General features: G+C 42.5%; 1 long non-coding RNA gene across 1 annotated transcript in view; it reads left to right on the plus strand.

Moving 5' to 3' along the window:
- The window catches only part of LOC118666794, a 33,339-nt gene extending 14,518 nt beyond the window's left edge, over positions 1-18,821 (plus strand). The window contains exon 3 of the long non-coding RNA XR_004971083.1: positions 16,580-18,821. This is a non-coding gene — a long non-coding RNA (uncharacterized LOC118666794). The remainder of the gene's footprint in view (positions 1-16,579) is intronic.
- The last annotated feature ends 3,552 nt before the right edge of the window (positions 18,822-22,373 follow it).

Raw genomic sequence — 22,373 nt, forward strand, 5'->3', positions numbered from 1 at the left:
GTTTTCCACAGTGACTACCAATTTATCATCCCACTAACAGTGCATGAAGGTTTCCTTGTCTCCACATCATCCTCAATACTTGTTTGTTGATTTTTTTGATGCTAGCTACTCTCACAAGTATGAGGTGATATATCCTTGTGGTTTTAATATGCATTTTTCTGATGATTAGTGACATCAAATACCTTTTCATATGTCTACTGACCATCTTAAATATTATAATTATTAACAGTAATTGTTGAAAACTATGACTGTTGCTATTCTTTTACCTTCATTTATATCTCGCTAGGGATGTGCAGTCAAATTACTGGGTTTTTAAGTCCCTTGAGAATATCATGCTAAGCAAAATAAGTCAGAAAAAGCTAAGAATCACATAATTTCACTCATATGTGGGATATAAAAGTGAAACTTATAGACACAGACAACAATATGATGGTTACCAGAGAGAAGGAGGTAGGGGAGTTTTTTCCCACTCGTTTGCTCTTATAAATCAGTCTGTAGTGAATAGCATTGCATGCAATTATGTTCATGTACTATCATTTTGTAAAGTGCATATAAATGCCTGTGTGATGAATGAAATTATTTTGGAACATTACTGAATTCACACTGGTCTTTTACCATTGGGTATTGTCTCAGCTAACATATTTGAAACATGAAACTGCCATCATGTTTGGGTCTAAGAAAATCTCTAACACTTAAACAGAGTCCTTGTACTGGATTATCAAGCATTTTTCATGCCCAGAAAAAAATGTATGAATAATTCTTAAAGAAAAGAAAATCCTCTCTTTCTCATTTTTTTACTTAGTTTTGCATATTATAATAATGTTGCTTACATATGTAATACAAAATGAGATATAAACTACTTATGATTGTAGTTCTTATATAAGAAGAACACTAAGCACCTTTACCGACTGGAAGAAAACAGACCTACAATGCTAATAACGTTGAATTCAACCACTCTAATTCAACTTGACAGATGATAATGGCTTTTAGAAAGTGGAGCCATTCCTTTCATTGTAAACATTGCACTGACTTGGGAAGAGAGGAGGATGGGTCCTTTGGAATTGGGTTCACCCATTCTCCTATGCCCTTTTCATGGCTTGACTTTCTCATCACTTAACTCCATTGAAATGACTGTGAAAACTCAGCACATCAGACTATTCTGTCATTTGGCCTCAATTACAAATTTGGTTGGCCTTTGTTTCTATATGTTCTTATTCAACAACTAGAGGCCCGGTGCACAAAAATTTGTGCACTCAGGGGGAGGGGGAGTCCCTCAGCCCGGCCTGTGCCCTCTCGCAGTCTGGGACCCCTCAGGAGATAACGACCTGCTGGCTTGGGCCTGCTCCTGGGTGGCAGAGGGCAGGCCCAATCCCTAGGTGCAGCCCCTGGTCAGGCTCAGAGCAGGGCCGATTGGGGAGTTGGGGCGCCGCCCCCTCATGCACAGAGCAGGGCAGATTGGGAGGTTGTGATGCCTCAGTCATGCTCAGGGTAGGGCCGATTGGGGGGTTGGGGCACCGCCCCCTGTCACACTCAAGGCAGGGTCGATGGGGAGGCTGCGGCGCCACCCCCTGTTACGCACAGAGCAGGGCCAATCCAGGGGTTGGGGCGCTGCCCCCTGTCACGCACAGAGCAGGGCCAATCAGGGGGTTGGGGCGCTGCCCCCTGTCACACACAGAGCAGGGCCAATCAGGGGGTTGGGCCGCTGCCCCCTGTCACACACAGAGCAGGGCCAATCAGGGGGTTGGGCCGCTGCCCCCTGTCACACACAGAGCAGGGCCCATCAGGGGGTTGGGACACCACCCTCTATCACCCACAGAGCAGGGCTGATCAGGGGGTTGGGGCGCCGCCATTCTCACACTCAGGGCAGGGCCGATGGGGAGGTTATGGCTCTACCCTGTCACACACAGCAGGGCCCGTGGGGGGGCGGTGGGGTTGGGGAGCTCCCCCCTATCAGGCACAGAGCAGGGCGATCAGGGGGTTTGGGCGCTGCCCCCTGTCACGCTGATCCCGGTGCCGGGAGGCATATTACCCTTTTACTATATAGGGTAGAGGCCTGGTGCATGGGTGGGGCCGGCTGGTTTGCCCTGAAGGGTATCCTGGATCAGGATGGGGGTCCCCACCGGGGTGCCTGGCCAGTCTGGGTGAGGGGCTGAGGGCTGTTTTCAGGCTGGGAGTGACTGAAGTTCCCAACCGCTCCTTTTTTTCTTTTTTTTTTTTTTATTCTGGGCCAGCTTTACCTTGAGGCTTGGCTCCAGCTCTTAGGCATCCAGCTGCAAGTAGGTTTCTGGCCTTTGCATACAATGTTGCGAATCTGCTGGCTGAAGTCCCGTGGTATCTGTTACAATGTTTCTTAAACTGCTCGCTCGGAGGCCTGCAGCTGCAGGCGGGAACGTTGGTCTCCAACGATCCTCCGATCCTCCATCACTGAGGCAAGCATGCCTCATGTTAGTTTCAAGCTGCCTGGCTGCTGGCCGCCATCTTGGCTGACGGTTAATTTGCATATCTCGCTGATTAGCCAATGAAAAGGGTAGTGGTCGTACGCCAATTACCATGTTTCTCTTTTATTAGTGTAGATTGCAGACATATGACTTAGCACTAACATGACATGTCAGTACTATGCTCTGAGGTTCAGTCTGATGATCATAAACATTATACACGCACACAGATTTTCATTTTAACTTTTCCCAGTGTTTCACATCTAGTAAGAATAGAGCTGAGATTCAAACCCAGATCTTTCTGTCCCACTCCACTACCCAGACTTAAATAGGGCAGTTGTCTTTCATGAATTGGGGAAGTGAAGGCAGAAGTGGTTGTGACTCATTGGGAAAGTCCTGGGATCTGAATCCAGATCATCGTAGCCCAGTTCCACTTGGAACTAGAGCTTTGTGAATTTAGACATGTCTCTGAATCTCTCTGGATTTCAGATGAGGAAGCTTATAAAGGGATCTAGCCATGATCTAATCCAGGCCTCTCACATTAGAGGGCTGAATTAGACTGTGGCTAGGGCCCCTGACAGGTCTAAATTCTGTAAACTCTCTACAGTAGCAAAACATCCCTTTTATGACAAATGAATGACTTAAGCAATATTCTCCCTGTTCACTGTGGAATTTCTGATTCCATCTAAGTGTCAACCAATAAGGTCAGAAAAGGACTGAGAAATTATTTTATGAATTTAGGAAGTATCTATTCCGAATAATTTAATAAGATGACTATTTGGTCGAAGGAGATGGTTTTTAAAGTCTATCCACTAACTTGGAATCACTGTGTTAGAGTAGAAAAGACCTGTTAGAAATCATTCAGTCCCGTCTCTCATTTGATTGATGCGAGTTAATGATTTCCCCAAGACCACACACTTTTGCTTGTATTACAGACGGTCTTGTGAGCTGGGTTATTAAGATCTAACATTCCAGAGTGCTCTCAAAATTACCTTCTTCTTTTCACTACCAAAAACACAGAAAAGGAGAGCAGTAGGAGACAGTCAGTGCAGGCTGTGAAATTAAGTTACCTGTGTGCAAATTCTAACAGCACCGCGTACTGTGTGATTTTGAGCTAATTATGTAACCTCTTCAAACCTGAGTTTTTTCCATCTGCAAAATGAGGGTGACAATAATTGCACATGCCTCCAGTTTCTCACCAGAATTAAAATAGTAAACCATGTAAACTGCTTAGTATATTGCCTGGCACAAAGAAAATAATCTTAGCTAAGCTTTAAGATTACATTGTCTATTTGCTATGTTGGCTACATTTGGTTCAATTGCACTTCTTTTCACTAGTATTCAGGATCAGAATTACTCTAAAATGATCTGTCACGCATTGCCAATCTATAAGTGAGAGTGTGATGAAAGTGCCACTTGAAAAAATAAACTCTAATATTAATTTTAAGAAGATGAGTCCAGGTATAGAGCTATTTTCCACTGCAGTGCATTGAAGTCAATAATTCCCTAGAGCCCTGCAACAATAACTGTAAAATCACATATACGTGACATTTCATCCACTGTTCTCCAAATTTGTGTCCTCCCTTAAGCAGTCCATTTGAGTTTTGGCAGTGTATGGACATTGTTTTAACATCACTATATTTAACTGACAGTGATTAAATCCATTTAACACACTGCATACAAGTTTCAAAAGGCCTGTGTAACTACTTATCTTATCTTTTTGGACCTTTAAAGTTAATAGCATTGGTTACGATAGCGAAGTGATTTACAAAAGTTAAGCATCTCTTCAAGGCCACTGCCAGGCTGTTCAATTGATCGAAATATGATGTCATCCAGACACAGACTTCCATGTGTCCTTGCTCTTCAACTCGCCCACTAACGTGTGCAGGGGTGGGGCTGGGGGGCTGGAGAATGAATACCTGAGCCTGAGAAACATTAGAATACTGAAAAGGCGGGGAGATGAGACATAGCCCTCTGTCATTAAGCAAAAACTTCAGTCAAAAGAAATATCGGTTTAATTCACGGAATATAAATGTTGCAGTTCTCCTCTGGTTCAAGGATAATACTCACAGTACAATAACCTATGTTGAAGCTATCCATTTCTCTGTTTCCCCGTCTGAAGTTTTAAGCCAGTCTTAAACACAGAGTCCCTGAAGATTAAAATCAAAAGCACTAGCTCAGGGGCACATTGCCCAACATTCTTTTCTAACCATTCATTTTCCATCATCCTCCCTCTGGCCATTAATAAAGTGTCATAGTCTCTCCCAACTCCTGAAAACATCATTAACGCAATTGATTACACCAGGCCCCACCATCCTCCCCCCAACACATGCACAAATAAAACACTCCCCTTTCAGTAGTCTAATGTGTTTCAGGTTCAGCTATTCATTCTCCAGCCCCGCAACATCCACCACCCACCCTTATACCATATTCATATTTATTCCACTGGACCACATGTAATTCTTTTTTTATTATTATTTTTTTTATTGCTTAAAGTAATACAAAGGGTATTATATATGTGTCCATTTTTTCCCCCCAGCCCTAGACAGTCCCCTAGCCTCCCCTATCCCCCAGTGTCTTATGTCCATTGGTTATGCTTATATGCATGCATACAAGTCCTTTGGTTGATCTCTTACCCCCCTACCTCCTGTCCCCCAACCCTCCCCGGCCTTCCCGCTGCAGTTTGACAATCTGTTTGAGGCAGCTCTGCCTCTGTATCTATTATTGTTCAAAAGTTTATAATGGTCTCTATTATCCATGAATGAGTGAGATCAATGTGGTATTTTTCCTTCATTGACTGGCTTATTTCACTTAGCATAATGCTCTCCAGTTCCATCCATGCCGTTGCAAATGGTAAGAGTTCCTTCCTTTTTAGAGCAACATAGTATTCCATCGTGTAGATGTACCACAGTTTTCTAATCCATTCATCTACTGATGGGCACTTAGGCTGTTTCCAGATCTTAGCTATGGTGAATTGTGCTGCTATGAACATAGGGGTGCATATATCCTTTCTGATTGGTGTTTCTGGTTTCTTGGGATATATTCCTAGAAGAGGGATCACAGGGTCAAATGGGAGTTCCATTTTCAGTTTTTTGAGGAAACTCCATACTGTCTTCCATAGTGGCTGCACCAGTCTGCATTCCCACCAGCAGTGCACAAGTATTCCTTTTTCTCCACATCCTCTCCAGCACCTGTCGTTTGTTGATTTGTTGATGATAGCCAGTCTGACAGGTGTGAGATGGTACCTCATTGTCGTTTTGATTTGCATCTCTCGGATGATTAGTGATTTTGAGCATGTTTTCATATGTCTCTTGGCTTTCTGAATGTCCTCTTTTGAAAGGTGTCTATTTAAGTCCTTTGCCCATTTTTTGATTGGATTGTTTATCTTCTTTTTGTTAAGTTGACCACATGTAATTCTTTAACTAGACAGTTTCTTTTTCTACGTTTAATATATTTTTATTGATTTCAGAGAGGAAGGGAGAGGGAAAGAGCGATAGAAACATCAATGATGAGAGAGAATCATGGACCAGCTGCTTCCTGTATGCCCCCTACTGAGGACTGAGCCTGCAACCCAGGGCATGTGCCCTGACTGGGAATCGAACCATGACCTCCTGATTCATAGGTTGATGCTCAACCACTGAGCCATGCAGGCTGGGCATAGGTGATCTATCTTAAGGAGCAAGCTCAGAAAATCCAGGAAGACACAGCTTCAATGTGCCAGACAGACACAACTTTGCTAAAAGAGGCATGGACATTCTCTTTATCCATCCAAAAGATACTGAGGGAACAAAAAGAGTAAATTAAAGTAGATTAATATGACTAATGATTTAAAGGATGAAAAAGTTGTTGAGGAAACCATCACAGTTCACAATAAATGCATCCTATCCCACTTTTCTAAGGAGTACTGTAAAATGATGTTAAAATTAGAGCTAGAAAAAACTCAACTCTAGCAGTCCTAATAGCTGTAAAATTAACCCTCTTATTTTCTTCACTAAAGTCACAGTGACATGATGAACAAACTGACAATCTCCTTAATCTCTTCAAGAACAGAATTCCTTGACTTCGGCACTATTGATATTTTAGGCAGGATAATTCTTGTGGGGGAAGGGGGGGAGGGTGGCTACCATGTGCATCACAGAATGTTTAGTGGTATCCCTGGCTTCTACCCACTAGATGCCAACCCCTCCTCCAGCTGTGATAAACAACAACAACAAAAAATCTACAGATGTTACCAAACATCCAGCAGGGGACAAAATGTTCCCACATTGAGAACCACTCTCACAGATAAAAGAGAAGAGTGCTTGTCCTAGATTAGGGGCTAGTAAACCACAACCCATGGGCCTGTCTTCGTAAATAAAGTTTTACTGGACCACAGCCACGCTCATTCATTTACTTGTCTGTGGCTGCCTTCTCACTCAAACAGCAGAGTCGAATAGTGATGACAGAGATTATATGACCCGTAAAACCAAAAATATTTACTATCTGGCTCTTTAGGAAACTAGTGTGCCAACCCCTGTCCTAGTCTTTTGGTTTCAAACATGTTTTTAGTGATGGCAAGTTTTTATAATGAAATCTTACATAAAACTTGTGTCAGACAGGGTCCAGATGGAACATTCCACTTGAGTAACTTAAGGAAGTGGAGCATATGCAGAATAGTTTTGGTAGGCATTTGTAAAGGTGAGGCAGAGCATAGAGAAATCAAAGGGTCAAGAAAGGTGAGCATTATTACCATCTATAGGTCTGAAGGGGAGAGGACCAAGATGACCCTGTAGTAAGGGAAGCAGAGGAACGAATGGCTCCCTCACAGTCTCCCTCCATCCATCCCCATGCTAGAGTTCCCCAATGGCCAAGTTCAAACTAAAGCCAGAGGGCCCAGCCAGTGTGGCTCACTGGTTGAGCATGGACCTATAAATCAGGAGGTCACTGTTTGATTCCTGGTCAGGACACCTGCCCAGGTTATGGACTCGATCCCCAGTGTGGAGTGTGCAGGAGGCAGCCAATCAATGATTCTCTTTCATCATTAATGTTCTATCTCTCTCTCCCTCTCACTTTCTCTCTGAAATCAATAAAAATATATTTTTAAAATAAAAATATATATTTTTTAAAAAGCCAGAGGGCAAGATAACCTGCTGCCCTTATAGGTCATCCTCCCAAGTCACAGAGCAGAGTGTAAAAAGGTAGAGAGTGGACTTGGGGAGCAAACAGGACTTCCCCAGCCTAGAGCACTAACATCTGAAACTGATCAAAGGCAAGCTCCTGTGATGTTCAGTGGGAGAAGGTTTTGAGATCAGCACAGATTGGCCTTGATCTCAGACCCGCTGATCCACACTGAAACAGGGATCATTTTTTAAATCTTGTCCTACATCTGCTTCTGGCCTTCTGCCCTCATTTGTCTCTCTTCTAAAACAAAATCCCATCGGCAGATAGGTGAATGCTACATTTTCTGACAAACCACAACCCTTAACCTATTTCCACTATTCAAACATTCAGGTACCAGCCATGCTTCTCAAATCTCCCTGCCCTCTACTTCTCTGCTCACATCCTCAAGCCACTAAACCATGGTGGAAGAATGTAAAGTCCCCTGATTGCTGAATCCATCACAATGTCATAATATCAGACAGCAGGGGCCTACCTGCTTGCTCAGCTTCCATGAGTTTCAGCTCTTAACTAAAAAGTGCCCAGAATATTTTGATCACCAAATCTGATAGAGTATTCCCACAACCTCATCAACTTTATCTTCTCTGCAGCAACTTTATCTTCTTTATCTTTTGATTTACTGCTTCCTCTGGCTTCCACAGCATCACATACTCTAGGATTGTACATTTCAACTGAGGCATATTGGGCATCAATGTTTCCTCCTTTGTAATGAGATTATAACTACAGGAAACTTCATCACCAAGTGATGTTGGCCCTTTATTATATGCTGAGACGATAACAGCTTTCAACCTCAGCAGGGCATAGCCGTAATCAGAGAAAAGGCTTTATGCTTCACTTCAGAATGCAGACATTTTTGTGACCTAACATGTCCATGAAAGATGGCATGTGTGTGTGTGTGTGTGTGTGTGTGTGTGTGTGAGAGAGAGAGAGAGAGAGAGAGAGAGAGAGAGAGAGAGAGAGAGAGAGAGAGAGAATTTGCTGGGCTTTATATATAGATGGTTATGATTAAAAAGAGAGGAACAGGCAAAGAGCCAGTAAAATAAGCAATAAAAAAATCCCTGGTGTGTGGTCAGGCATGAAGTTGTAGCTTCAGCCTTCAGTGACTCCACCAATGAGTTAATAAGCCAGTGTCATTTTAGATGTTCAGAGGCCAAAGCACTTATACAAAGTAATGAACATGGCAAATTCCCCTGAGTCTGGATCATACACTTATTCCCCAAGATGCCTAGCAGAGCCATCTGTACTACTGAAAAAATAATCTCCACAAAGTTCTCAAGACCACATCCATGCACAGCACTGTAAATGCCACTGAATAAAATGAAAATAAAATGATCTATAGTGGGTGGCAATTTATTCTTTCTCCCATCACTTCCCAAAACTAAAAGCCAGAACTAAAGAGTAGATGCTCTTTATTTTTATTATGACTCAGCAGATTGGGCAATTTCTTTATGGTGAGAAATGTTCATTGGGGATGAAGTAAAGTTCTATCTCAACATATTAGTGTTTTCACAAAGGTTTATGTCTATATCCTACAAGGCAATATTAGTCCTGGAACACACCAACAAGATGTTCCTAGGGTTTCAAAGTTTCTGGATTGGTGGCATGTTTGGGACATAGGAACTCCCTGAAATAAGAATCACAGCAATTCACTAGCATGTATGATTCTGAATTCAATCTTAAACCATTACCTATTGGCTGAGTGACCCTGGAGTGTGTTACTTTACTTTCTCAGATCTCGCTTTCATTTGAAATAATGTCATAGGGAGGGCAAAATAATTTTCCCTCTACCCTTCTGAGTTTTAGAGGGGACTCTTGTAATAAAAAACAGGTTAATAAGAGAAAAATAAACAGAAAATGGGTGGCTCTCTGGGAGGCATAGAACTCCCACTTAAATACCATCTTTAACCAAAGACAAAGGAAAGAAAAATGGGAGGCGGCCGGTTATGGGGAGGTTGCCAGGAAAAGTTTGATAAAACAAGGGTAAGGTTGTTTCGCAGATTGGAGTCTGGGGCCTGCTCCAGTGATAGGAGCTTCTCTTTGGATACTGGGAGGAGGACACCCTTACATACGGGAGAGTGCCTTAGTAAATGTAAAGTTTCCTACTCTGTTTTCAGACCTTGTCTTATGCCTGCTGTTTCTCAAAATAGCTCAAAATAATCCCTATGCCTTAAGAGGAATATTTGGGGTGACAAGGTCTGCTACCCTTCTATGTGATACTAAAAATGCCTGCATCATAGGGTTACCATAAGAATTAAATAAACTAATACAAGTAAGATATTCCGGACACAGTTGGAACACAGAAAGTGCCCAATAAAAGTTAGCCATTGTTATTTCAGAGTAGAGGTTCTCCATGTGTGGTCCCTGGACTAGCAGGCACAGCATCACCTGTCACCAATTCTCAGGCCTCATCCCAAACCAACAAATCAGAAACTCTGGGGGCAGGACCCCGTCTTCTGTGTAAACAAGCCCTGCAGGTATTCTGATACACGCTGAAATTTGAGAACCATGCGTATAGAATAGGCTGAAAAAATAAAATGGAGTCACAGTAGTCAAGCTGCTAAATTACTAAAATCAAGTCGGTTGAAGTATGAGAACAAGAGTCTATTCTTGTTTTAAATACCCTAGGAACTCAAACTTTTGAACTTTCCAGCCTTGCATTAATGCCCAGATATACAACACACCTCCAGATAACCCTCCTATTACTTTCTGAAGGACTAAGGAATGTCCACTTTACCAGATGACCTGACATCCATTATCCAGACCACTTAGAGCAAACATGTCAAATTCGCGGCCTACAGGCCACATGCCTCGTTTATTTGGCCCATGTGAGCCTTTGAGTTTGATATGCTTGATGCAGTGGTCGGCTAACTGCGGCTGGGAAAACTGCGGCTCGCGAGCCACATGGGCCCACACATGGTATTTTGTGGAAGAGCCACACTCAAGGGGCCAAAGAGCCCCATGTGGCTCGTGAGCCGCAGTTTGCCAACCACGGATCTAAAAAATTGCCATCTTGGACCAATCCAGAAACTAAGAATGCAGGACTGATTCCTGTCAAGAAGGTACTTTTTACTATAAGAACTCTTAGCTTTTCTTTCTCCTTCAGAACACTCTGGGTATTGCCTAGTTGTGCTTATGCTTTGCAAACCCTAAGATCCTTGAATAAATCTTTATTTATTTCTAGTCAAAGCTTGCAGACTCTTTTTAATTTTGTTCATAAGAGTAAAACAGAAAACAAGTTCAAATTGGCTGCATTACTGAAGATTTCTGTTTTTTTGTGACTATTTACATGCATGCGAATGCTTGGTTTTATTTTTTTCTAAATAACTAGAGAAAGAATCCCAGTGATGGCTTGAGAACTGTGGGATTTCTGTAGGGTAACTCTTACCATTGTACTTTTGACTTGCAGGATAGAATACTTCATACCACATGATCATCTTCCAAAAGATCTATTATCAAATTCTGTTTATGTATTTTATAAAGCCAGAGATACAAAGAGAAACTTATTTAAAAGAGAGCCTACAGTGGTAATTGTGAGACTATACATTTGAACAAAGGCTATTATTCCTTAGTCTTAAGCATTTTCATAAACAATTTTATACAATTATAAGGTTGGAACATAGGCATATGCTGAATCAGTGACAAAGCTAGTACAGGCATGTAATACAGGATTTCTATACCTGTGCATTTGGTTACTTGAGTATAGTCAAAAAGGTGTGTACACAGTTAAAGGTAAAATTGCCATTTAGAACAAAGTAAACTAAAGTATATATTTTTATCACTTCATCCTCCACACTGCTGCCATAGAGATTTGTCTACAGTACACATTTAATCATGTCACCAGGTAGCTTAAAAGACTTAAATACCTCCCTTAAGCCTGGCACATGAGAGCCTTTGTAATCTGGCACCTGCCAACCTGGTCATGGACCCTGATCCTATAATTACACTTCCTCCTTGGAGCCTTCTGACAGCCCACTCCCCATCACTGGGGAGTTGGTCCCTCCTAACTCAAAGCTTCGGGAACACTGTATACTGACTTCTAGTACTAATTTTTACATTGCATATAAGTACTGGAATGTCTGTCTCTCAACAAGAGTTTTACTTAACTTTTACTGACAGCAAGAAACTCATTTCATTTTTGGGTACCTGGTAGCTTGGCATAAAGCTCAGCACAAAAGAGATGCTTAGTAAGTAAAGGCTTTTCATGGGTCTAAAATGTGAGATCTATGCATGAACCAGGAAAACGCAGTGATCATCTGGGGCTTCTTCCAATCACAAAAAGACCAAATCTTTAAATTCAAGAAAAAGCTCCACCATTTCCAAGGTTCCAGTGGCCTTCTCATTCTAGTAGACACACTCTCCAAGGCAGAACATCCTATCTGTTGCCACCATCTTCTGATGGCCACTGAAATGTTCATTTCATTTAAGATATCCTGACCCCCCAAAATTGCCACGTCAGTTGATATTGGATCGAAACCATTTTTAAAAATATTTTTATTGATTTCAGAGAGAAAGGGAGAGGGAAAAAGAGATAGAAACATCAAAGATGAAAGAGAATCATTGATCAGCTGCTTCCTTCACACTCCCCACTGAGGATCCAGCCCATAATCCAGGCATGTGCCCTGACCAGGAATCGAACTGTGACCTCCTGGTTCATAGGTCAATGCTCAAACACTGAGCCAAGCTGGCCAGGCAATTGAAACCCCCAGGTCCTAAGTCATGAGTTTCAAAACTTAAGTCAAAGCTGCAAAATTAGCTGGCTGTAATAGTTTAGAAGCAACTGAGGAAGAACCAAGATGGTGGCATAGGTAAACACCGGAAAATGCTGCCTCGCACAACCACTTCAAAAATACCACTAAAAGACGGAATGGACATCACCCAGAACCACAGGAAAGCTGGCTGAGGAGAAATTCTTCAACTAGAAGGAAAGAGAACAGCATACCGAGACTCAGAGGAGGCACAGTGCGGAAAATACAAAGGTGCAGAGGTGCGCGCAGAGCGGGCTGGTGGCTGAGGGCGCCATTGTCATTTTCAATCAGGAGGGAGGCTCAGGCCCTGAGCTCCAGTTCTGGGCGAGTCTCTAGGGACCCAGACTCAAACAGGAGAAGAGGGACTGTCTGGCATTGGTCGGAACGCGAGGGCAGCTTTCTCTCCGAGGTTTGCAGCGGTTGCTGGGAATCTGAGAGGCAGAGCCTCTGGGGACAGGACTGAGAGCAGCCATAACTGCTCCCTCCACCCGCCCTGTTTGATCCAGTGAGACCTTCCCAAGCCCTGCACAGAGCCCATTTGCCGGATAGCCTCAGGCAAAGGCTAATTAGCACCTCCCCAGAGGACAGAAGTTTTCCCACTGCAGACACAGCTGACTCTCACAGCCAGTTGGCCTGGAGGTCAAATCCCCCCAGTATTAACTACAACAATCAAGGCTTAACTACAACAAGACTGTGCACAAAGACCACTAGGGGGTGCCCCAAGAAAGCATAAAAAAAATGGGGAGACAAAGAAACAGGACAAAATTGCCAAAGGAAGATATTGAGTTCAGAACCACACTTTTAAGGTCTTTCAAGAACTGTCTAGAAGCCACCAATAAACTTAATGAGATCTACAAGAAATCTAATGAGACCCTTGATGTTATGATAAAGAACCAACTAGAAATTAAGCATACACTGACTGAAATAAAGAATACTATACAGACCCCCAACAGCAGACTAGAGGAGAGCAAGAATCAAGGCAAAGATTTGAAACGCGAAGAAGCAAAAAACACCCAACTGGAAAAGCAAAATGAAAAAAGAATCCGAAAATACGAAGATAGTGTAAGGAGCCTCTGGGACAGCTTCAAGCGTATCAACATCAGAATTATAGGGGTGCCAGAAGATGAGAGAGAGCAAGATATTGAAAACCTATTTGAAGAAATAATGACAGAAAACTTCCCCTACCTGGTGAAAGAAATAGACTTCCAAGTCCAGGAAGCGCAGAGAACCCCAAACAAAAGGAATCCAAAGAGGACCACACCAAGACACATCATAATTAAAATGCCAAGAGCAAAAGACAAAGAGAGAATCTTAAAAGCAGCAAGAGAAAGAAACTCAGTTACCTACAAGGGAATACCCATAGGACTGTCAGCTGATTTCTCAACAGAAACTTTGTAGGCCAGAAGGGAGTGGCAAGAAATATTCAAAGTGATGAATACCAAGAACCTACAACCAAGATTACTTTATCCAGCAAAGCTATCATTCAGAAGTGAAGGCCAGATAAAGAGCTTCACAGATAAGGAAAAGCTAAAGGAGTTCCTCACCACCAAACCAGTATTATATGAAATGCTGAAAGGTATCCTTTAAGAAGAGGAAGAAGAAGAAAAAGGTAAAGATACAAATTATGAACAACAAATATGCATCTATGGACAAGTGAATCTAAGAATCAAGTGAATAAATAATCTCATGAACAGAATGAACTGTTGATTATAATAGAATCAGGGACATAGAAAGGGAATGGACTGACTATTCTTGAGGGGAAAAGGGGTGTGGGAGATGCGGGAAGAGACTGGACAAAAATCGTGCACCTATGGATGAGGACAGTGGGTGGGGAGTGAGGGCGGAGGGTGGGGTGGGAACTGGAAGGAGGGGAGTTATGGGGGGGGGGGAAGAAGAACAAATGTAATAATCTGAACAATAAAGATTTAATAAAAAAAAAAAAAGAAGAAGAAGAAGAAGCAACTGACCCCACATGTGTTGGCCTTTTGAGTAATCCTCCTGATTCCAGAATCTTGGTAGGTACTTGGGCATTAACAACCAACCACAGCCCTGCTACCATTTCACTGCTTCTCAGACCGGCATTTGAGAATACTTCCCCTTTCAACTTGGCTCTGCTCTGTGCCCCTGGTATTTTATTCTTCCTAAATCATTGAGCCTGAAGCATTTAGCCCAGGGTAGCTGAGATATCCAACCAGATATATAAGCCTGTTTCTTCCCTGGAGCACTCAGTGCTTAAAAATTACAACAGCTTGAATTAGTTGCAAATTGTCTGAGAATATCCTATTTGTATGGTTGCTCATGATCATGTCCCTCCCTATCTACTGCCATGTCCATCAAGTCAAAAGAGACATTACAGTTTTTAAGTGAATTGGAACAGTGGATGGGATCTGAATGGAATGAAAATAACTCATCATAGTCTGCCTTGAGAAACCTATTGATGGTGTCCTGTTGATTCTGAGATAGCTGAGGTTCCTTCTTCCCCTGAAATTTCTGTGATGCTCTTTTGCAATGATCAATGGAAGCCGTACTTTTCTCATCTTTGCTGGACTTCTGTAATAATTAACTTATGTCATATAAATAAAGATGCTGGCACACGCCACACACATTGTAAATAACCAATAAATGGCAATTATTGCTATTGGATTTGGGGGCTGTATTAGCTTCCTAGGGCTGTTATAATAAGTATCAAAAACTGGCCTAAAACAATAGAAGTTTAATGTCTCACAGTGCTGGAGGCTAAAAGTCCAAAATCAAGGTGGACCAAACTACCAAACCTCTAATTTAAAGGCCCATTTTTCTACGGACCCATTCATCTTTCCTAACAATCATGTACTCTCCCCTAAAAGGTCTACATCCTCCCTCCCTTTCCCTATTAAGATACTATTTAAGATTGAACTCTAATCTACTGAACTTAATTATTTTTCCCTTTTTCTGATAGCTATAGGGGAGATTCCTTCCTTCCAGCTTCTGGTGCTTGCCAGAAACCCTTGCTTTCTTGGCTTGTAGATGCATTTTTCTGGTCATATGGCCACCTTCTCCCTGTGTGTCTCCATATCATCTTTCCTCTGTGTGTATCTGCCTCTGTTCCCAAATGCCCCCTTTTCATAAAGGTGCCAGTCATAGGATTAGGGCCTCATGATCTCATGTTAACTTCATTGCCTCTATAAAGATCGTATTTCCAAATAAGGTCACATTCTGAAGTACTAGGGGTTAGGATTTCAACATATATTTTGGAGGAGAGGGAGACAATTGAACCTGTAACAGAAGTAAAGGGTAGCAGAAAATTTCACCCCAAAATATGCTACTTTAGTAAGTTGGTTTTTTGGTGATGTAGGTACTTTAGAAATGGCAAATGCAAGGAGATGTTCTCTGAACTCCCTTTATCTGCCCAAAGACAGATCCTCCAAAAAGAACTCAAGACTGACTCTTATCCCCGGATAGAAGACTGGTAGTTGATACTACACCCAGACAAACTTTGTCACAAACTACTAAACCTCTAATTTAAAGGCCCATTTTTCTACGGACCCATTCATCTTTCCTAACAATCATGTACTCTCCCCTAAAAGGTCTACATCCTCCCTCCCTTTCCCTATTAAGATACTATTTAAGATTGAACTCTAATCTACTGAACTTAATTATTTTTCCCTGGGTACCTGTAATGCATGCTAACAAATTTTTGTTTGTTTTTCTCTGGTTAATCTATCTCTTATTGTGAGGGTCTCAGCTAGAACTCAGAGGGGTGGAGGGGAATTTATTTTTCCTTCCCTACAGAGTCATATATAAAGTGGCATTTTGTTTTTTTAATAACTGGCACAATCTGTTTTGTTGACCGCCCTTATCGTGCTGGGTAGCAGGATTTCTAATTATATTTCAGTCTAGTGTTAAAATTTTCACTGCCCTTTGGTTATTAAAGCAATCAGACAAGTTACCACCTCTGGCTCTGGCTGTCCCAAGAGTGCACCTGCTTGGGGGTGGGGGCATGAGCAGGGGCATGCTGATAAACCAGCTCTCCAAGGGAGAGAAAATTAAAATGCTCCAATGTGTAGCATTTCTTGATTTCTACTGTATATTGAGTGACATATTGAATTTTCCCACCATGACTGACTCAAGCTACCAATGAACAACTGGCAAAATTCCTGAAATGTAAACCTGGTCTCGTGAGCACATAGGAACTGTTTCTAGGATGTCACTGAAGGCTTGACCTACTTGCTAATGACTGCCTTCTCCCTTTCTCTTCTCCAGTTTTCCAATGTGTGCCTACCCCCAAAACTTCAGGCACAGGATGAGGGAGGGAGCAACGTTGACTGTTTTGAGAAACTACAAGTTGTTGATGGCAATTCTGATATCTCCGATAGTTGTTGCTGCTTCTCCACCCAACACAGCAGGCCACTGGTCTCCTGGACAGGCACGAGTTCATTCAGTGGAGGGTTCTGAGGAGGCCTTTCTCTGCACAGCCTCTGGTTTGAAAAATCCAGCTTCCACTTGGCCCCCATACTCATCTCACCAGCCCTTTCCTTTGGCAAATTCAACCAACAGACTTTTTTGAAATTGGGATTTCATGCCCTTTTTGGAGATATCTGCAAGAAGGCCTTTGCCCCATCATCTCTTCTGGCATCCACACAATGGAGGGAAATCTAAATATCTCTGCAAATAAAATGGTGGGAAATTCAGATGTCCCTGCTATTCCCTCTCCTCCTTAAGCCATGTCTCTCCTGCAACTTTCTCCTTTGCCCAGTTAGTATCAGACACTCTGCTGGTCCAATAGGAAGCAATTTTAAGACAAGAGATCATTGTCAGCACCTCACCAAGTTGAGAGGGAGAAACAGATGGCTCTGACATCCCCAAATGTACAGGAAAAGGAAAGAAACAAATCCAAGGTTCTTCTCGCCTGTGGAGCAGAGTCAGAAGGAATAGTTTCCACGATATGAATCCTGCTTTCTCCCAGAAGCCATCCTCTTCCTCTCTCCTGATCCCCTCTCAGTGTGGCTCACACTTAAAAACTGTGAAACAGTTTGGTCCTTCTAACAGTAGGAAGGCAAGGATTAGAAATTTTATGGCCCAAAACCAGGCTGTTGGCCTTGGAGAATTTAGTAATTTTATTAACAAGGTTCTATGTCCACTGTATTTGCTACACTTGTCAACCTCTGGGGATGGAAAAAGATACTAGTAATAACAGGCAACATTTTGAAATGGCACAATCGCCACCTTATAATGCTCTGTTGCATTATTTTTCTAAGATTGGAGGGAAAAATAACCTTTTTTTTTTTCTTCATCAAAACTGACCATAGTCAAATCTGCCTTCCAAGGTGGAAGAACAGGGAGAGGAAATAATTCACGTTACTGGGGAAATCATCGCTCTGCTGCCCTCTTTCAATTGCAGAGACTGGTGGGCGACGAGGACAGACCTAAAGGCAATGGTTTAGCGGAACAAGAGTACATTCGTTTGTCTTGGGAGCTGTAGGAAGATCCCCAGAGCAGAGACTGAGGATAGGGTCTGTTTCCGTTTCTGCGGGGGAAGCTACTGAAGTAAAGAAGAGAGCAAAAAACGATAACAGAAAAGCAACACTATGGTGGCTGATTTTCTTTCCATTTACGATGTTTGCTCTGCTACGATCTCCACCTGTATTCTCAAATACGCAGTAAAGACTGCTTCACAGAAATGCCCCCAGGAGGTGGGGTGTTTTGTTTTTTTTCATACAATTCAAAGAAAAGGGAATAAGCATGGTATTTGGTTCAGCATGGGGTAGAGAGAAGGGAACTTTCATGGGGATGAGAGGCTAGGACTATGGAACGAGTTCTCCCAGGAAGTAGGAGCCAGCCCTGAACTGACATTAATCCCCAGAAAGATGCAGAAATCTTGGAGAAGACAGAGAACAGAGGGTCTGCATTGACATCTGGGTTTTATTATTAAAAATAAAATACTGTTGCTGTTCTTGGTATTCTCTATTAAGGGAGCCAAAGAGAACACACACGACACAGGTCCCAATAGCATTAAAGCCCCATGGCCCCTATATCTGAGCCAGGCACTCGTGACAGGTATCACTACCAGCTCTCTACCTGCCCCTAGCAAACACTTCCTTTTATTCAAACTCAAGGTCACATGGTGAAAAGCCTGGACAATGAGGCTATTTCCTGGGGCTGACATATGAGTAGCCAGGCTCACCCCATGCCAGTTGCTACAAGTGGCTACTAAGGTTCTTCAATCTTAATCGAATAGAGGGGGAGCAGCAGGTGCCCTCAAGAAGGCCCTTCCTCATCCAGAAACTGAAATCGGTCACAGAGCACGGTGGCTCCACAGAGTTGAGAATATCTGAGCTAATGTGCACTATTGTGGGGCATGCGGACCCCGGGTCCTGCTGACCCACTGGGCAAGAAAACCTGTCCTGCCCCATGGGACCAGCGCTGTGTGGCCTGCTTCTCTGTGTAGGAAGCAAATTCAGTGGAAAGAACGTTGGCCCATTACAGACGTAAAATGTACTTACTTCTCTAAGGGGCAGCATGAGAACGTCTTTTCTAGTACACTTTTCTTATTAGGAGTTCCGCATCTCATCATCTGAGAAGTCTCCCACGTGGCGATTTCGCGATAGTTGCCACAGCTCTGCTGTAACATTAGCAGCGAAGCCCTCAGCGGGCTGTATTTCAATTGGTGAAATTCAAATCCGCAGACATTGACAAGGTTCCTGGTGGCCAACGTGCCTTCCTCGCTGTCCTAAAATGAAGTAGGAACGTGAGATTTTCACGGTGCTTATGGAGGAGCCCCTGACAATCAAGGCTCGCACACATTTTTTTTTTTTCCAGAGACTCTAGCGGGTTCTTTTCTTTGTTCTTTTTTCCTACTTTTTAAACTTTCAGTTTTTTAGTCACTATGCATTTTCTTCTAGGTGGGATGAAAGTCTTTAACCTTTGAATTCCACAAAGGATGGCTGCGGACATACAACTCTAATTACCTTAAGCTGCCTACAGCTTAAATACATAGCACAGCAGTCTCCAGAGGAGACCGTGTATAGAGTTTCTTCCCAGCCCCGCTCCGGTGTAGATTTACACTATGTGCCTGTGACTGCCTTTCTGCTTGGAAAAGTCCCTGCTGCTGGTGAGCAGGTGTGATCCTGGGCACTTCTATAAAGAAGTCCTTTGTTATTGGGGTCAGTCATTGTGTGAACTTGAATCAATAACAAGGTTTTTGTATATCTCAGTTTTCTCTTTCACAGAATTAGGTTGTTGCACGATCTGTTGTCTAGCTAGTGCCATCATGATTCACCATGGCATACAAACAAGAATAATTTAGGGCACCACACCTCTGACACGAATCCTCAGTATAATTGGCATACTATGAGGGCAAAATAATTAGAAAATGGAAAACGGGAGGGAAGGGGAGGGAATAAGGAAGAGGCAAAGGAAGGAAAGGTAATAGGATGAATTAGGCATTAGAAACCCTGAATTTCGGAGGGTATGCTAATAGGCTGAGGATACATGAACAGCCTTCATACTTGGCAGCTGGTTTGTCTTGCCCATCTTTGTTACCCAAGATCTTGCATATGAAGGTACTCGATAGAGGCTCTGATGAATACTTGGAGAGTAAATGTTTAAAGCTAATGTGGTAACCATTACATGCAAGGTTGTAAGGAAATAAAGAGATTAGGGGGTGAGTACTTGAATTCAAGAATTGGTATCTATGTCATTCAAGTGGAGCAGCCAGATCTGATGTGCCTCCAGAAGTGATGCAAGGTGAAGTACACATCATATTCTTGCAAAACTTGAACTGAGCCAAGCCTTTAAAGCTGACTTCCAGTTGAAAAAGAAAATGGCAGCTGGAGGAACAAGTTAAACACCACCTCAAGAAAACAGGCAAATCCAGAATGCGGGACATTTTACGGGTCAACTTACTAGTATCTTCAACAAGTCAATGACACGAACAGAGAGAGAGAGAGAGAGAGAGAGAGAACTACTCATAACCTTGATTGGATTCCAATTTGAACAAATAAAATATACAAAGACAATTGGGGAAGTTGGAATGTGTACTGTGTGTTAAATGACTCCAAGGACTTGTTGTTTAGTCATGAATAATAGTGCTGTTATGGGTATGTAACAAAATCTCTACGTTTTTAGACATGCATATTGGAATATAATAATGTGATATTTGGGATTTGCTTAAAATACTTCACACACACATAAAGGAAAAGGAAATGATGAATCTTGTGTGGCAAAATCTTTAAATCACTGGTTTTGGGTGATATGTGTAAGGATGATATATGTATGAGGGCACATTTTATTGTTCTCTATAGATTGTTTGAAACATTGATATATAATTAATTCTTTTCTAAAGTAAACACTGTAGAGGACATTTTATCAAGGAAGGGACAAAGGAAACTTTTAAGAGCTAGAAATTCCATCTGATCTGGGTGGTAGTTGTGGTAGTTACATAGATGTGCACATATGCAAAACTCATCAAACTATCCACAAAAAAATGCATGCTCTTGATTGCATTTAAGTTATGCTGTGGTAAAATAAACAAACCAGTCTCCATTTTTAGGAAGCAATATTAAATTAAGTAAACATCTTCATGGGTAATTAAATGCAATACATATCTGCTTCCCTGCTCCCATCAGCCACCTTCATGTAAGAGATTCCTGAGAATGCCTGTATCCACTCTTTAACTGGTCTTCTATGTGCCAAAAAGCAATGACATTCAGTCACTGGGAACACTATCTCCGTGTTCTAGAGGCTGGAAAAGCTACCACCCAGTTCCTGGGGTGATAGGGTTTGAAAAAGAGACAATTATCAGCATTGGCCTTAGTGATCAGCATCATAGAGCCTGGGGAAGAAGAAGTGGAGTAAGAACTGCTGTCCTATCCAGCCAGTGTGTTCAGTGGTTGAGCATCAACCTATGAACCAGGAGGTCACAGTTCAATTCCCGGTCAGGGCACATGTCCGTGTTGCAGGCTCGATCCCCAATAGGGGTGTGTGCAGGAGGCAGCTGAATGATTCTCTCTCATCATTGATGTTTCTATCTCTCTCTCTTTCCCTCTCTCTTCCTCTCTGAAATCAATAAAAATATATTTTAAAAAAAAGAGCCCTAACCGGTTTGGCTCAGTGCATAGAGCATCAGTCTGCAGACTGAAAGGTCCCAGGTTCAATTCCAGTCAAGGGCATGTGCCTTGGTTGCGGGCACATCCCCAGTGGGGGGTGGGCAGGAGGCAGCTGATCAATGTTTCTCTCTCATCGATGTTTCTAACTCTCTATCCCTCTCCCTTCCTCTCTGTAAAAAATCAATATTTTTTAAAAAAGAAAAGAAAAAAAACTACTGTCCTAAGGCAAAGGAATAGAAGGAGAACAGCTTGGGAAAGGGCCAGAAGGGAGGACATTAGTAAGCAGACGGTGACTCCATGGAGGTGGACCCCCAGGTCTGTGGCTCAAAAAAAGTGTGTAGACACAGACAATCCCACCCACACCAGAAGATCCTGGGAATAGTCTTGGAAGAACAGCTGTGGATACTGCTCTTAACTATAGGAATAGAAAGGAAGAGAAGGGTAAGCCAGTGAGCAGCTATCCAAGGTTCTTTCCATGTAGACCATAGAATGAAGAGTGGTAGACAGATGGAGTACTCAGACCTTAGTGTAATGTGTAATGACTAACCCTGATCCCTTCCATGTGTACAGTAGAGAATAGTACAGGGGAGGGAAGATGATGCCTCAAAAGAAGGAAGAGAACTGAAGGGGCAGGCAACCCTGATGATCTCTGAATAGCCTTTGGAGTTATTCTTCCCTTGTCTTTCACACTTGAGCACTGCATAGCAGAACAGCATTATGGCCCAGTCCTGTGGGATCTAAGAAGTTCAACAGCCTCCCCTTTAGTTCAAACTGCCAGTGTTTTTGCTTGAGTGGCTGATCAGGTTCACATCATACTAATCTCCTAACAAACATTGTTTCGCCACACCCTTGGTGCTCTCTGCAATACAGATACATTGAGAATTTCCCAAATATTTTTGCTTAACAATTCCTTCTACAATTTGTTTCTCTCTGCTTGCATTTTGCGATAA

This window comes from Myotis myotis, unplaced genomic scaffold, assembly GCF_014108235.1.
Source record: "Myotis myotis isolate mMyoMyo1 unplaced genomic scaffold, mMyoMyo1.p scaffold_m19_p_12, whole genome shotgun sequence".
In the NCBI taxonomy this organism is placed as follows: domain Eukaryota; kingdom Metazoa; phylum Chordata; class Mammalia; order Chiroptera; family Vespertilionidae; genus Myotis; species Myotis myotis.